The sequence below is a fragment of the Nomascus leucogenys genome, chromosome 9, assembly GCF_006542625.1.
Source record: "Nomascus leucogenys isolate Asia chromosome 9, Asia_NLE_v1, whole genome shotgun sequence".
Classification (NCBI taxonomy): Eukaryota; Metazoa; Chordata; class Mammalia; order Primates; family Hylobatidae; genus Nomascus; species Nomascus leucogenys.
The window spans coordinates 104,447,694-104,465,990 of NC_044389.1; the positions used below are offsets into that span (position 1 = coordinate 104,447,694).

The 18,297-nt window shown below is 40.2% G+C and overlaps 1 protein-coding gene across 7 annotated transcripts in view; it reads right to left on the reverse strand.

The window, feature by feature from the left end:
* Positions 1 to 18,297, reverse strand: part of CELF2 (CUGBP Elav-like family member 2) — an 867,108-nt gene that overhangs the window by 496,439 nt on the left and 352,372 nt on the right. The gene's annotated exons all lie outside the window — the stretch shown is intronic.

Genomic DNA, 18,297 nt, shown 5'->3' on the forward strand with positions numbered 1-18,297 from the left:
TCATTCTACCATAGACACATGCACATGTATGTTTACTGCAGCACTATTTACAGTAGCAAAGACTTGGAACCAACCCAAATGCCCATCAGTGATAGACTGGATAAAGAAAATGTGGCACATATACAACATGGAATATTATGCAGTTGTAAAAAAAGAATGAGTTCATGTCCTTTGCAGGGACATGGATGAAGCTGGAAGCCATCATTCTCAGCAAACTAACACAGGAACAGAAAACCAAACTCTGCATGTTCCCACTCATAAGTGGGGGTTGAACAATGAGAACACATGGACACAGGGAGGGGAACATCACACACCGGGGCCTGTTGGGGGGTGGGGGACATGGGGAGGGAGAGAATTAGGACAAATACCTATGCATGCAGGGCTGAAAACCTACATTACAGGTTGATAGGTGCAGCAAACCACCATGGCACATGTATACCTATGTAACAAACCTGCATGTTCTGCATGTCTATTCCAGAACTTAAAGTAAAATTTTAAAAAAGAGAGAGAAAGAATCAAAAAAGACAAGCCACAGTTTGGAAAAAAATACATTTGCAAAATATGTATCTGATAAAGGACTTGTATCCAAAATACACAAAGAACTATTACAACTCAGCAATAAAACAAACAAGCCAATTAAAAAATAGGCAAAATATCTGAATGATATCAAAAAGATACATGCATGGCAAGTAAGTATATAAAAAGATATCCACTATCATTTGTCACTTGGGAAATGACAATTTAAACAACAATGAGATACTACTAAATACTATTAGAATGACTTAAGTAAAAAAATTGGCAATGTCAATTGCTGGTGAGGATGCAGAGCAACAAACACTCTCATTCGTTGCTGGTGAAACGCAAAATAACATAGCCACTTTGGAAGACAGTTTGCCAGTTTCTCACAAAGCTAAACAGAGTCTTCACTTATGCTGCAGAAATCAGGCTTCTAGGTTATTTACCCAACTGGTCTGAAAACTTATGCCCACATAAAAACCTGCGCATGAATATTTACAGCAGATTTATTCATAATTGCCAAAACTGGAAGCAAGCAAGATGTCCTTCAATAGATGAATGGAGAAACCAACAAACTAGTACATCCATACAAAGGAACACTATTCAGTGATAGAAAGGAATGAACTATCAAGCCATGCAAATACATAAACAAAACTCTGTGAAGTAGAAGAAGCCACTCTAAAAAGGCTACACACTATATGATTCCACATATATGACATTCCGGATAAACCAAAATTACAAAAACAGTTAAGTATATCAGTGGTTGCCAGAGTTTAGGGTGAAGAGGTTGAATAGGTGAAGCATAGAGAAATTTTTAGGGCAGTGAAACTATTCTCTATGATAATATAATGGTGGATATGTGCCACTGCATTCGCCATTCAAACCCTTAGAGCCTTATAGCCCAAAGAGTGAATGTTAATTTGTGCAAATTTCAAAAAACATCATTCATAAGGTCCAGGAATCCCAGGGTAGAATTCAGAATGTCAAAAGAAAAGTCTGACTCTATTACAAACATTTGAAGCAACCTCACCAAAGGGTATGAAGGAAAAAATATTCTTACTTAAGTAACTTTTGAAACGAGTGAAATATGTAAGACCAAGGGCAAAAGAAGCTGTACATAAGCATGCACTGTAGTTGATAAGGTTGTTTCTTAATGGGGTGTAGATATAACTTAATATTCTGAAACCACTATACATGTGAAATTGAATGTCTATGTAAATGGATGGCATAAAGTGGAAGCCAGGTGTCTCACTGTTAGAGTGGGAGTTTCCAGATAAATAGGGAGAGAAGGTAATGGTATAGAGCTGAAGACATCAGTATGAGCTTATGTTACCTTACTATTGATATAGAGGGTTACAGGTAGAGATATTTAGGGATACATGTATATGTATGGGTTAATTTATACAAATATTTCCTTGCTCTGTCAGCTGAGAGGGCCTAGATGCAATGACAACCCAGTGGCAATGAGCACACCTCGTGTCCAGGTCTTGGTTTCTAACATAATTTTTGTTTTTTGAGACAAGTCTTGCTCCATCGCCCAGGCTGGAGTGCAGTGGTGTGATGTCGGCTCACTGCAACCTCCCCCTCCTGGGTTTGAGCAATTCTCCTGCTTCAGCCTCCTGAGTAGCTGGGACTACAGGTGTGTGCCACCACGTCCAGCTAATATTTTTGTGTTTTTTTTTCAGTAGAGATGGGTTTTCACCATGTTAGCCAGGATGATCTCAATCTCCCAACCTCGTGACCTGCCTGCCTCAGCCTCCCAAAGTGCTGGGATTACAGGTGTGAGCCACCGTGCCCGGCCTATTTTCTAATAAATAGAACCAGGACTCCCTAGAGAAGTGGCTGATTCTAGGACAGGGGAAAGAAAAATACAAGATGTACATAAAATATCTTGTTTTTTAGCAGGTAAGTACTCAAAATTTAACAAAACAAAATCCACATGAGAATGTGTCAAAGGACATATACACAGGAGACCATTGAACAAGAGCATCCTATGGCCAAGGACAGAACAATTCAAGCAACAAAATTAAGGAGTAATGAATTACAATCCAAAGTATTAAATTAATATAAATCAGTGAGTCCATCTGATATAAATAATTTAATACCTAAATAAATGGGAAATGAGAGACAAAACTTCCATGTGAAGAATTCCAAATACTTATTGTAGATATCCCGCTCTGAAGTAGGTGGAGCATAATTCCCCACTCCTTAAGTGTGGGCTGCACGTTGTGACTTCTTCCCAAAAAGTGCAGTATGGTAAGAGGTGGGAGAAAGAATAACTTTGCAGGGGAGAAATGCAATCAACACCAGATGACTGAGGTGGACATCAATCATGACAAGCCACGTTGATAGCATGTACACTTGATATAGTGGGATGGGAATGGTAGTCCTTCACCTCTGCCCTCTTCCTCCCCCAAACCCATCATCCCAGTCTAGTCATGAGAAAAACATCAGGCAAATCCCAGTTAAGGAGCATTCGACAAAACATCTAAGCAGTCCTGCTCAGAACTATCAAGGTCATCAAAAGCAAGGGAGGTCTAAGCAACTGTCCCCACCAAGAAGAACCGAAGGAAATGTGACACTAAATGTAGTGTGACATCCTGGATGGAATCGGGAACAGAAAAAGGACATGAGGTAAAAAGCAAGGAAAACAGAATACTATACAGGCTTTGGGTAATTAATCATGTATCAATACTGGTTCGTTAATTGTGATAAATATACCATACTAACACAAGATATTAGCAATAGGGGAAACTGGATGTGGGGTTGATAGAAATTCTGTCTGCTGTATTTTCCCTTTTTCTGTAAATCTATAACTAAAGTGGAAAAAACGTCTACTAAAAGCAAAACAAAACACGGCCATTGGGTCAGGATCTTGCGCTTTGCCAGCACTTTTCCTGGGGATGGCGTCTAGGGAGGTGTCTGAGGGGTCTGTTTTCCTTGACGATGACTCCAAAGTTAGGAATAATTGAGTGGAGAATGTCACCACCAGTCTGACCGTTAATACTTTGTACTAATATGCATAGATTTTGTGTGGGGAAAATGCCAAGTATAATGTCCATTATAGTCTAACCTTCATTGAGACATGAAAGATACATGAATAAAAGCAGTATCCCATAAATGCCACTACAGGGGTGATAGAAGGTGCAATAAAAATTCTGAGGATGAAAAGATCACAGCAGTTGTATTAGTCTGTTTTCACACTGCTCATAAAGACATACCTGAGACTGGGTCATTTAAAAAGAAAAAGAGGTTTAATGGACTCACGGTTCCACGAGGCTGGGGAGGGCTCACAATCACGCAGAAGGTGAAAGGCATGTCTTACATGGCAACAGGCAAGAGAGAAAATGAGACCCAAGTGAACAGCGAAACCCTTTAAAAATATCATTAGATCTCATGAGACTTATTCACTACAATCCTCCAGAACAGTATGGAGGAAACCACACCCACGATTCAATTATCTCCCGCCGGGTCCCTCCCACAACATGTGGGAATGATGGGAGCTATAATTCAAAATGAGATTTGGGTGGGGACACAGCCAAACCATATCAGCAGTCATGAATGGCAACGTAGCAGTGGGGCACAAAGGAGTGAGGAGGGAATTCCTGGTGTAAGAGTTCTTGTAGGCAAAGGTGCAGAGGTAAGAAATAATTAGGATTAGTTCAATTTAACCAGACCAGTGTATTCATATGGTCAATTTAAAAATGAGGCTACAGGCCAGGCATGGTGGCTCAAGCCTGTAATCCCAGCACTTTGGGAGGACGAGGCAGGCAGATCACGAGGTCAGGAGGTTGAGACCATCCTGGCTAACACGGTGAAACCCCGTCTCTATTAAAAATACAAAAACTTAGCCAGGCGTGGTTGCACACGCCTGTAGTCCCAGTTACTTGGGAAGCTGAAGCAGGAGAATCAATTGAACCTGGGAGGCGGAGGTTGCAGTGAGCCAAGATTGTACCATTGCACTCCAGCCTGGGTGACAGAGAGACTCTGTCTCAAAAAAAAAAATAAATAAATAAAAATGAAAATAAAGCTAGATTTTATGTGACAGGCAAAAGGAAGTCTTCTATAGTTTCTCAGTAAGAAAATCACAGAATTAAATAAAAATTTTAAGTAGTGATTCGCCTGCATACATTGCCTCTCTCCCTTTCAGTCCAATCCAGAAAGCCTTCTGCCTGGCCACCAATGCGTTGGTTGTTATTGTTATCTACTTCAGTGTTGTAATATCGAATAGACACACTTGTAGTTTTATCTCTAGTTTCTCAGCTGAATTTAACACTGCTATTGATTGCTTTCCCTTGAAACAAAGTTTTCTATCAGTGTCTGTAACTGTAACACCCCTTCCTGGATTTTCCCCTTCTCTCTCCAGCTACTCTTATTTGCTGGTTCTTCTTTCTCTCTCCACCCTCTAGGTGATGCGGTTCTGCAGGTCCCCCTGCCTCCTTTCTCCTTTTCTTTTCCTATGTTTCTCCCTCGTTGAACTCATTTATTCCCATGGCTTGGTTTATTTCCATCAGTTTGATTTTTATTCCACAATTTATATCTCAAACCCAGAATTCTTCTCTAAGTTCCACTCTTATAGACACAGCTGTCTATGGGACACCTATTCTTGTATGCCTAAGAATTATGGAAGAACTATCTCAACGTTGACATGTCCAAAATTGGTCTTTCAACTTCCCCTCCCTCCACTTCAAATCATCCCCTAATCTTTCACATTTTCATAAATGGCACTACCATCACTTAGTTCTGTACAGAAACCTTAAAGGCATCCTTGATTCTGCCCTTGGCCTCACTGCCTCCACACCCCACCATCCAATCCAGCTCTGTGGTCTTACAATTATGCATTTCTTTACACATTTTTGTCTATGTCCCCCATGAAATCATAAACTCCAGAGGGATAAGCTATGCCTCTTTTTCTACTGTGGCATGCAAACTCAGGGGCTGATACATGACAACCATGCGCACATTTAAAAATCAATCTGCTGGGCTGGGCATGGTGGCTCACACCTGTAATCCCAACACTGTAGGAGGCTGAAGGGGGTGGATCACCTGAGGTCAGGAGTTTGAGACCAGTCTGGCCAACATGGTGAAACCCCGGGTCTGCTAAAAATACAAAAATTAGCTGAGTGTGGTGATGGGCATCTGTAGCCTCAGCTACTGAGGAGGCAGAGGCAGGAGAATTGCTAGAACCTGGGAGGCAGAGGTTGCAGTGAGCCGAGATTGCGCCACTGCACTCCAGCCTGGGTGACAGAGCAAAACTTCATATCAGAAAAAAAAAATTAATCTACTGGAGCCTGTAATCCCAGCTACTGGGGAGACTGAGGCCAGAGGGCTACTTGAGGTCAGGAGTTCGAGGTCAGCCAGTGCAACATGGCAAGACCAGATCTCTACAAAAATAATAAAAAATAACTAGCCGAGCATGGAGGCTGCAGTGAGCTAGGACTGCACTACCACACTCCATCCTGTAAGACAGAGGGAGACCCCTTGTCTCTAAAAATAATAATACATTAAAAAAAAGAAACCATCTGGCCACAAGGTGTACTGGCAGTTTCAAGATGCAAAGCTTAGTGAGGAGGCTAATGCTCCAGTCAGGCACCATGTCCCTAATTTATACTCCAGCCTCCTATGCAAGAAAAATGGGAGGTAGAAAGGGCACAAATGTGAGAGACATTAAGAAGGTAGGAGAGACAGAATTTCGTTACTGCTTTGATAAGGAAGGAGAGGGGAGAGGAGAAGGAACAAAGGTGGTTCAAAGATGTGGAGCCCAGGGAGACACATCCACAAATCACAGAGAAAGGCGAGCCTGGAGAGGCAGCATTGGACAATCACCACGAAGGCTGCCTGCTGGGAGCCTGCACCATACGTGTGTCTGGCTTCCTCTCGTGCTGTTAATGACCTTTATAATTTTATTATCTATCACATCAAACCAAAGTTTTGTCTGAAGTGGGATGTTGAAGATTTCTGGTGAGCTTCCTCACCGTTATGCAGAGGAAAGGCTTTTGGGGTCAGGTAAAAAAATTGGGTCTGACTTGCAGGATGGTCCCTGCCAGGCATCTCTCGTAACAACGGTCATTCACCTCTGCAATCTTGGAACCTTTTGTAAAATGGGAATAACTACTTCATGCAGTTGTGAGAATTCTAGGGAATATACATGGTCTGGTCTGGGCTGGCGCCTGTCCTGTGGTGTTTTTGAGCCCAGCTCACCCCTCATTCTTTAAGTTCAGGGGTACATGTGCAGGTTTGCTATATAGGTAAACTTGTGTCATGGGGGTTTATTGTACAGATTATTTCGTCATCCAGGTGTTAAGCCTAGTACCCATTAGTTATTTTTCCCGAGCCTCTCCCTCCTCCCAACCTCCACCCTCCGATAGGCCCCAGTGTGTGCTGTTCCCCTCTGTGTGTCCATGTGTTCTCATCATTTAGCTCCCACTCATACGTGAGAACATGCAGTATTTGGTTTTCTGTTCCTGAGTTAGTTCACTAAGGATGATGGCCTCTAGCTCCACCTATGTCCCTGCAAAGGACACCATTTTTTTATGGCTGCATAGTATTCCATGATATATATGTACCACATTTTCTTTATCCAGTCCACCACTGACGGACATTTAGGTTGATTCCATGTCTTTACTATTGTGAATGGTGCTGCGATGAACATACACATGCAAGTGTCTTTATGGTAGAATGATTTACATTCTTTTGGATATATACCCAGGAATGGGATTGTTGGGTTGAATGGTAGTTCTGTTTTTAACTGTTTTAGGAATTTCCACACTGTTTATCACAGTGACTGAACTAATTTATACTTCCACCAACAGTGTATGGACATTCCGTTTTCTCTGCAACCTCACCAGCATCTGTTATTTTTTGACTTTTCAATAATAGCCATTCTGACTGGTGCGAGATGGTATCTCATTGTGATTTTGATTTGCATTTCTCTAGTGATCAGTGATGCTGAGCTTTTTTTTCATATGCTGGTTGGCTACATGTATGTCTTCTTTTGAAAAGTGTCTGTTCGTGTTCACATCCACTTTTAAATTCCTCATCATTTCTAACATGGGGCTGTGCACGCACTGTTCGCATCATCAAGATTCACAACCCTTGATTATATTCCTACCTAGTTTCAAGGCATAGTGTGGGAATAAATGAGATAATGCTGTCTGCCCCTAATTATCTACTTTCTAGCTGATTTACAGCAAGGTCTTACTCTTGGCCTGGCCTCACCCTGACCCAAGGAGATATTGGACAGCTTCTCTGTACTGTCAGTTGCTGTGTGCTACGGAAAAGGAGTTCACCTTGAGCATCAGTTTAATGAACACAATTGGTAAGGAAAAATACCAGGTACATTCCCAAATCAAGCATAGGTGCCTTTGAACATTATCTGTGGTTTTGAACTGAATCTGCTATTGCTTCGTTTACATTAACCAGGTTGATGAGAATGGGCTATGTGCCATAATGCTAACAGGGCTTAAAGCTCTTTGGAGAGAAGATAAGCCGTAAACACAAGCCGTTATCACAAAAGTTTTATGCATGAGAATGAATCCTCAAAAATATGAAAGGTAAGAAATGATACCTTTCTCTTTGCTAAATTTTTTTCTTCACAGAGCTCACTTTAAAAATACACATACACATGGGTGCGTGCACACACACACACACACACACACACACAGAGTCTTCTGTGTCTGCAGGAGGCTGAAACACTTCAAAAATTGCCGGGTAGTACACCTGGCATTCAGAGCTCTAAAACGCTGTCCTAAGGTGATTCTTGGATATCTGAGAAAGCCAGTTTTCATAACAGAAGCATCTTATTCTTTACTGTTTGTAGTGATAGGCCAATTTTGCATTTTATCTTCTCTCCCCTCTGATTCCAGTGTAATGAATGCATGTTCTCAGGGGTTATTTATGCAAGTATTTCCATTTTAAAAACAAGACACTGGGGAAGAGAGAAGCAACTTTGAGACTACCACTAAGGACCCCTGGGAAAAGGTCCTGTAAATGGATCCAGTATGGGATTTCCACCCTGAATCATGGACTATTTAGTCAATTGATTTGATCATCAATATTTTATTGAACCGACTCACCTGCACACCCTTCACAAAGCTATCATCACTCTTCGAAAGCGTTATTCTCTCCTTTGTGCTACTATAAACATGGCACTTGTCCAGATGTTGAGGTCCAGTGTGAAATGCAGAAGAACCTGGGCTATTTCCTGGCTTTTAAAAATGATTCTTGTGCTGTGGGTGATCCTACTTGTTTCTATATCTGGGATCTTCAGAAAGGCCCTGGGTATACTGAAATCTACCCGTGAGTAGCTCTAGAATATCTCTGTTCAGACCATTTCCACAAAGTTATCCAAATTGTTCTTCTCTTGGCAAATATTTACTTATTTATTTATTTTTTATTTTTATTTTTATTTTTGAGATGGAGTCTCACTCTGTTGCCCAGGCTGGAGTGCAGTGGCATGATCTTGGCTCACTAGAACCTCTGCCTCCTGGGTCCAAGTGATTCTCCTGCCTCAGCCTCCTGACTGGCTGGGACTACAGGCACTTGCCACCACTCCCAGCTGATTTTTGTATTTTTAGTAGATACAGGGTTTTACCGTGTTGGCCAGGATAGTCTCAAACTCCTGAGCTCAGGCAATCCGCCTGCTTCGGCCTCTCAGAGTGCTGAAATTACAGGTGTGAGCCACCGCACCCGGCCTTATTTATTTTTTCGAGACGGAGTCTCACTCTGTCACTCAGGCTGGAGTGCACTGGTGCAATCTCGGTTCACTGCAAATTCCACCTCCCAGGTTCAAGTGATTCTCGTGCCTCAGCCTCCCGAGTAGCTGGGATTACAAGTGCACGCCACCACACCTGGCTAATTTTTGTATTTTTAGTAGAGACAGGGTTTCACCATGTTGGCCAGGCTGGTCTCGAACACCTGACCTCAAGTGATCCACCTGTCTTGGCCTCCCAAAGTGCTGGGTTTATAGGCATGAGCCACCTTGCCCAGCCGTAGCAAATATTTATTAAATGCCTACCATGTTCCAGGCATTGTACTGGTTTCCCTTAGGGGAACATTGATATGGGAACAGGTTGACCAGGTGGAGATCAGGCTGCAAGTTGATGTCAGGGGCCCCCTTGTCCATAGTGGAATGATGGCTGTCTCATATCCCTGGGGACAAGTCCAGAAACATTGATCTTGCCATCACATTCTCATCCCTGTTCTCAACACGTTCCTTGAGGATTTATTGGCTCACCTCTTTAGGCTGAGGGCCTTCACAGGAACCTGACACACAACAGTCTGTGCCAACTGCGTGATGTAGGAAGGGCAGTGTGGCTTCGGAAACCGTGTTCCAGAAGTGTCCTGGCTGCCCTTAGTGTGAGTCACGACCTTCAGCCAACCCTGGGGGAGTAAACACCAGGGAATCTGGGGTCACTTTCAAGTGTCTCAGAACACTCATGACACCATCCGAAGTCAACACTGGGTGACTTGTGGTTATTTAATGCTAACATACTTGAAATGCGCAATTGGAAATCCAATTCACTTCAGAATGTAAGAGCACTCCTTTCTTTGTTCTACAGGCTTCAGGAAGAAAATAAAAAGTTCTAGGATTCCACCATTGCCCGTTTCCAGCACTTTTGGGTTTAATTTAGGCAATTCTTTCTCCTCCAGCCTCACACAAACCCAACATTTAAGCTAGTTTGAAGATCAAATGCAGAGTTAAGCAAGGCTGAAGTAATCAGAAACTAGGAATTTGATATGGTGACATCTATTGCTTTCAACGCATTGGACAGTCAGGAGAGTGGATTCATTGACAGATGTGTACCACTGTGATAAAAACAGAGTTTTGCAATATATTTGTGTTTTGCAGCTAGGCAACCAAAAATGACTAACACACAGGAAGTATGCAGTTGTGTGCTTCTTCTAGCCAAATTATGGGAATTATAAATCTCTTATTTTCTTTACGTGAATGCTCTCTATGTAAAAGAAAGAAAAAATAAAAGAAATACAGCGCCTTGAGTTTCGTGGGCTTGTTTTTGACTGACTTCTTTCCCACAGCCCTTTCATTTTCTTTCCTTAGTCTTTCCCACGGGGTGAGGAGTAGGAAGTTTTGTAAAAAGAAAAGAAAGGAGTGAATTGTAAGTTATTATTATTTTTTTAAATCCTCCAAGGACCTAAGGAAGAGTAACACAAAATGAGGAATCAAACTTGGCTTCATCATGGGGTGACATATTATACGAACTATGTTATATTTTTTAAGCTTTTAGGAAATAGACTGGCATTAAGGTAAAGACTTGCTATAAAATAGCTATGATTACATTGCAACTCAGATTCTAACAATCTGCTATAAATACTGTTTGAATTATTACTGTAATTCTACAGTATCCTTCTGTTGGCTTTTTTTTTTTTTAAAGGAACTCCATGGCATTCAATAGCTCACAGTTTGTATTGCCCTTTGGAAATCTTTTCACAGCCTAAACAATTGCTTATAGATATCTAAGTGGGGAAACTTTCATTACGGTCCATCAGCCAGGCATTTTCAAAAGAGGAGTCTTATAAAACTTTTCAACAGAAATTGCTGCCTCTTGACCCTTGACTGCCTATAGTTTAACCTTTCTACGCGGATACACTCATGCTAGGTAGGCAAAGAGGTAAATATCATAGAGGATTGAAGAAATGGTGGTGGTGGGGTTGATGGGGGAACAGAACTTGGCCAGGGGGGTTACAGGTTGCTCCTGCCTGGATTTTAGAAAAGGTAGCTGTGCGTTAAAAATGAGATGACGTCAGTTCCAAAAAATAGCAAACTGCCTGAAACATTGAGAAGCTCCATTAGAACATATGCACCACGTAACACAGAAGTCAACCCTGGGACGAGCTGAGAGTCACCATCTCAGTTCAGCCAGGCCACTGTGTGTGTCCAGTCACCCCATCCTCTCTGTCTTGCTTCTTATCTCTGGAGATGTTGGCTGCCTTGAGTCCTAGAGGCGGAAGAACATGCTAAAGCTTTTACTAGAAAGGCACTCAGAAAAAAAACCTTGCACCTTGTGTCCCAAAGCCTGCTGTGCCTACAAATCTGACAGAGCAATTCCCTTGGAATAATGTCTGGGAAGGAATAAAGATATTTAAGTTCAAATTCCATAGAATGATTCCATAAAATTATGGCACAAATTGATTGAATTAATCAAAAAATCAAATTCATAAATTCATCCCTGGAAAGACCCTTCTCTGAAGTCTAGATACACAATAGATCATGAGTCTCAGACAGGGGGTGATGCAACAAATCAAGGTCCACAGCTTGTTAACAATTAGGTTGGAAGAAAGATGCAGGGTTCCTAACTCCTGGATTATGGATTGATTTCTAATCAAAAGTATTTTTAAGCTATTCTGCTTTTAATATATGAATAATTGTGACTGTTTTCCTGTATCATATCATGCTTTGTTTGCCTATTTCAACTTTCATCAGAAAGGGACCAAAAGTGGAGAAGAACAGGTTTACAAGTCAATATTCAAGATACATATCAGTCCATAGGACAGTGACAAGATAACAATGGTGAGAAGATAAGATTGATGACAATGAACCATTCCTCAACACAGGAGATCATCTTTGTGGGTTTATTCTGTGTATTATGACTTATAAATCTATACTACATATTTTTTCTTTTCCATTTGATCCCCTCTTCTAAACTCTGATCTTGGACACATATGCTGTTTTTCATTTTGTGTTTTGGTGGACAATTTTGGAAGGTCAATTTGCAGCAAGTGTCGCTACTTCTCCTTATACCTGTGACAGAAATGACCAACCAGGCTCAGCATCACTTTCAGTGGGATCATGCATTCCTTCATCCATTCCTTATTCAATTCATTCCTGTCCTTCCATGAATATTTTTTGAATGCTTACTAAAGTACTTCAGAATATCAGTCTTATCCCTGGACATTCTTGGTCTAACATACTGTTTGGAACATAAACATTGGTTTTATAAATGAGTGACCAAATCCATTTTATCTGTTGATTTCTTTGTAGTTATAAGAAACATAACATAAAAATGACCATTGAAACCATTTTAAGTGCATAGTTTAGTATCATTAAGTATACTCACACTGCTGTGTAACTAATCTTCAGAACTCTTTTCATCCCAAACTGAAATTCTGTCCCCATTAAACAGCTCCCCATTCTCCCCACATCAGTGCCTGACCGCCACCACTTGGCTGTCTGTCTCTATGAATCTGACTATCTTGGGCACCTCATATAAGTGGAATCATACAGTGTTTGTCTTTTTATTGACTGGCTTCTTTCGCTTACCATAATGCTCATAAGGTCCATCTGTGTTGTGGCATGGGTCAGAATTCCCCTCTTTTTTGAGGCTGAATAATATTCCATTATATGCATATACCACATTTTGTTTATCTATTCACCTGTTGATGGCTACTCGGGTTGCCTCTGACTTTTAGCTGTCGTGAATAATGCTGCTGTGAACACAGGTATACAAACACCTCTTTGAGAACCAGCTTTTAATTCCTTTGGGTACATACCCAGAAGTAGAATTGCTGGATCACCTGGTAATTCTGTTGGCGGTTTTCTGAGAAACCATCATACTGTTTTCTATAGCAACTGCACTGTTTTACATCCCCACCGACACTGTACCAAAACTTGTTATTTTCTGCTTTTTTTTTTTTTTTTTTTTAAGACTAGTCTTCCTGATGGGTATGATGTGGTATCTTGCAGTTTTGATTTGCATTCATTTGTGGTTTTGATTGATTCCCTAATCCAAATTAGTTTTATTTTTAAAGAAGGTGTTTTATTCTACTCTCTAGTGAAAAATGAGATTTATAACTTACACTTCTCCACTCAAGATTTGCATTCTTTGCTTTATTTTATTTTTGTAATGAAACACACATGCTTTCTCTCTCCTACATACACATTTTTGTCTAACAATATTCTTTGCATAGAGAAAAGTCAAGTCAATGCCAGATATGACACACAAGTATTTTAAGAAGTATTGTAAGGAGTGACTATCCTGGATACCTGAATCACAAGCATAAATCAGCTCCCCTGTGACACCTTAGGGAATATGAATACTTTCCATGGCTAGAGGAGGGACTAACATAATCAGTCTACTTTAGGTCATCCTTGGTAGCTAGGGTGAACTATATGATCAATTACTGAAAATCAGTGGATGAATACTGTTTCGCTATGTCTTTAAACTCTTTTTTCTTCCCTGATGCTTTTCCAAAGTAGTCTCTTCTCAGGTTGCAAAGATAAATGATTTGCATTTTATATTTTTCCTATTTTCCCTACCTACCCTCAGAAGGAGACATGATGAAGAGGTGAGAGTATTAGCAGTGAAATAATTCTTAACAGAGTTAATAAAGTGAGAGAGGATGGACAAAAATCCCTGAGTACCCCATTATTGAGATGTTTACCTTCTGCATACTCTGGGGTAGAGACTAGCATGTGCTCATGGGGATACGCAAATATTTGTAAAATGCAGGAGAATAAGTCCTTCAGTACCCCAGGGATCTGGGTCAAAATATCAGAATTTCCTTCTTAACTACTGCAAAACAAACAAACAAACAAACAAACAAACAACTCTCTTTGATCTCAATAAAATTTCCAGGAGGGCACAGAATTACTTAGTCCTACCTGATTAATTCTATCCTATCTAGAGCATTCCTTCATACCTCATTCCCTGAAAGATCCCAGGGAAGGAAGTCACATCACTGCGTTTTAGTCCCAACCAGTTATGACTCTGTGCACAGTTCACGGCCTCATTTGTACATTAAGACATCCACATCTCTGGATTCTAAAGGCTACCCACTCCCTACATGGAAATTCTATAATTCTGCTTCTCTTGATTATTTTGCACAAACAGCAATGCAAATTCTGGACCCGAGAGACAAAAATACAAAACAGAGCCCCTAGAACAAAGCATTCTTTATCTTTGAAGGCAACTCAGGTGCTCTCATGGGTACTTCCATTTTCACTGTATCTATTGTTTCCATTTCATCATATGGATTTCAAAATTCTCAGAGACAGAACCTTCTGCCCACTCACAGTATTTAGTAAAGCACAGAGATGCAGCTTCCATCACTGGGTTCTGTCATAGACAGGATTGTCAGACAAAAATACAGGATTCCCAATTACATTTGAGTTTCAGACAAATGACAAGTGATTTTTTTTAGTATAAGCATAGCCCATGCAATATTTGAGACATACTTACACTCAATAATTATTTATTGCTTATCTGAAATTCAAATTTAACTGGATGTCCTGTATTTTTATTTGATAAATCCCAGAACCCTAGTCATAAACCATTGTGTCTGAGACCATGAGTTATGGACAGTGGTATATGTGAATCTGAAGTCCATCTTGACCACAACTAGATGAATAACTAAGCAGGTTACACAGCCTCCATGATCCTTGATTTCCTCATCAGCTGAATGTGAATAATATTCAAAGGAGAGCCATATCAAGAGAAATGGGCATCCTGGAAAAACTAAGGATTTTTTTTTTGCCCCATCCAATCACTAGTAGTTAAATATTGGCATGATATTTATTTAGTGAAAATAGGAATAATGTATTAGAAATCAACCCTCTTATGGTTTGATTACTCTGGCATTTGTTTGGCTCTACAGCCCCTTTATCTGACTCTACTCCTAGTCCTGCTGTAAGGATTAATATCAGAGATTTAAAGTCTTAGTACAGCTCCTGGCAGAGAGTATACATTCATTGGGTATAGATAATATTATTATTATTCTTAAAAGATCTATGTCTGAGTAACCCACTCATGAAGATGATCTTTGGAGATGGCTTCACAAGCATCTTTTAATCACAACTTCAGACCTGAGAGATAATCTGGTCTAATTTTATCATTTTACAGATAAGGAAACTGAGGCCTTGGGAGAGAAAGGAATTTACTCAGAGTCCTCTAGGCAGGTGGGGACACAGCCTGGGAGGCTCAGGGCTCTTTGCTGCTATATTACTTTGCAGAGAAGTCCACGGACAGTCCGGATACCTAGATGGCTGCTGACCTAATCCAGAAAAGATTGACCCCTACAAAGCAAAAATGCCAGGCACATTTAAGCACATGTGCAAATATTAGCTTTACCATTATGAAAGTTTATGGGAACACAGAAATCTTGCTATCACCATTGGACACTTAAAACATCGGTATCCAGCCGGGCGCGACGGCTCACGCCTGTAATCCCAGCACTTTGGGAGGCCGAGGCGGACGGATCACGAGGTCAGGAGATAGAGACCATCCTGGCTAACATGGTGAAACCCTGTCTCTACTAAAAAATACAAAAAATTAGCCGGGCGTGGTGGCGGGCACCTGTAGTGCCAGCTACTCGGGAGGCTGAGGCAGGAGAATGGCGAGAACCTGGGAGGCGGAGCTTGCAGTGAGCTGAGATCGCGCCACTGCACTCCAGCCTGGGCAACAAAGCGAGACCCCGTCTCAAAAAAAAAAAAAAAATCGGTATCCTTCCCTCCAAAACCCTACTCAAATCAGACAGGGAGGCTGGAGATCAGGATCCTACTACAGTCATCTCCAAATAAACATCAATTTCCGATTGTGAAACACCCCCAATAAGTCTCCAAGTTTCTTTGGAAACTATTAAGATGCTTGTGCAGATTATAATTACAAACACTTATTAAAACAGTATGCCCCGGGAAACAGAGAGGACAAACAATGACAAACACAAAGGTCACTGCCCGATGAAATATTTCCATTAGGTGGCCCAGGTCCATGTTCTTTGCCTGATTTTCCTTCTTAATCAGAGGCTAAAAGAGGTGTCGATGAGTGCTGGAGAGTTAACGTTCCATGAGAGTTGAAACCTTCAACTTAACAATTCATTGTTCTGAATATGTGCTTATGTTTTTTGGCAGCTTGAATGTGCAAGCGCATATCTGAGCTGACCTCTGGCTGCAATTCACGCACAGTCTGTGCAGCAACAGAGACTAAATATTTCTGACATTGCTTAAGGAGTCACTTTAAGTGGGTTTACACTTTGTATTCTTACCAAAAGTATGGTTCAACATTAAAAGGGTTAAAGCTCCAGTTAGAGAATGTGCATAACTATTATCCAAGAGCCATGGGGGTAGGGAAAGGAGAAAATCTCAGATGAGCACTGAAGGATGGTTTGACAAGGATCTCAAACATCCTTAAGTTTTACTTCATTTTATTCTTTTCTCTGAAGAGTCTTGGTTGAAGATGTCAGGTTCCAGATATGCATTTGAATTTGGGGGGTTTTGTAGATAAAACTGAGAGGTGAGAGGTACTGTGAGATGAAACAAATGGAAAATTCTAGGAAACCCTGTCTTTGCTGGCTAAACAAATTTTAAAAATCACACACTATTAATAGCATTCTTGGGTATGGTTGGCTCAGACAACACAGCTCATTATTTGGAAGAGAAAACAAAGGGCTTTCGTAAAGTTCTTGCATAGATTTTAATATACTAGACTTTCTATTTTTAAACTTTAATGGCTAAAATTTGTTGTATAATAGAGACAAATTCCAAATGGTATTAGAAGGGAAAATGAACTTTTATCTCTCAGTTGTGGCCAGCTTTGATTCTATTTTCTGCAAAACAAACATCTCTCTCTCTCTTATCTATGTATCTATGTATGTATGTATGTATGTATGTATCTATCTATCTATCTATCTAATCATTCATCTGCTAGATCTATCTATCCATTCATCCATTCAGCTATCTACCCATCTATCCACACATACACACACATGATCTGAAATAAGCATACATACTTAAACATTATTGGTGTGTTTGAACAAGTTTTGTGCTTTTTCTCGTATATAAAATGGGTATAAGAATAATACTTGCTTTACAGGGATGTTGCAAGAATTAAATAAGCTCATAGATGTCAAATGTTTAGAACATTGCTTGGCTTGCAATGATTAAATAGCAGGTGAGATCCATACTTATAAAAATTTATTAATATTATTATCTCTGCCACATTTAGCTTAGTATTTTTAAATGAATAAAAATTATTTTGATGGTTTTTACATTTAACATAATTCAGCCATTCTATTTTTTTTTTTTGTCTATAAGAAAACATGCATACACAGATACACATAGAGACACAGCTCAGATAACAAAAGCCCTTATGTTATTTCTGTCACCTACAGTTTAAAAACCATTGTATGCCAATTTGAGGGAATCCTTGAACTTGAAAGGTCACACAGTGTGTTAAGGAATTGCCATTCCTACAGCCAGATCCCAATTTCCATTCCTGCGAGTGCCCAGATCTTTACTCTCAGCTCATCCCACAACCCTGGGAATGCCTGCAAATGCAGAGTCAGCAACCAAGATGCTGTGAGACAGTGTTCAGTTACTGAATTTTTACTTAATTAATATATGTGATATTCAACTACAGACTCACTATGCATTTATATTTATAACTAGAGCACTAGAAGGTACAGGCAACATACCTGTATTTTTTCCGTTTCTTTCTATGCATACAAAAAGCTTTAAAAAGTCCTTTCTAATTGTGATTTTTTAAAAAAGAAAACTACAGAAGAATTAAATTACATATGCCATTTTAAGGGTCTTTTTTGCTCCATGTCAAGAAAATGTTTTATTCTCAATAACCCACATATATCTAAACACTTAATAAAGTAAGTAAACTATTTCTAAAAAATCGATTTTGGATTTATCTGATGAATTTAACCTTGACTCACAAGTGAAAATTTTAGATCTGTACAGAAATGGTCTTTATAAGTAGATTCTTTGGAATGCATTAGTCCTGGGTAAGCTATTAGGGCCAGCCAGCTGCTTTCCAATAA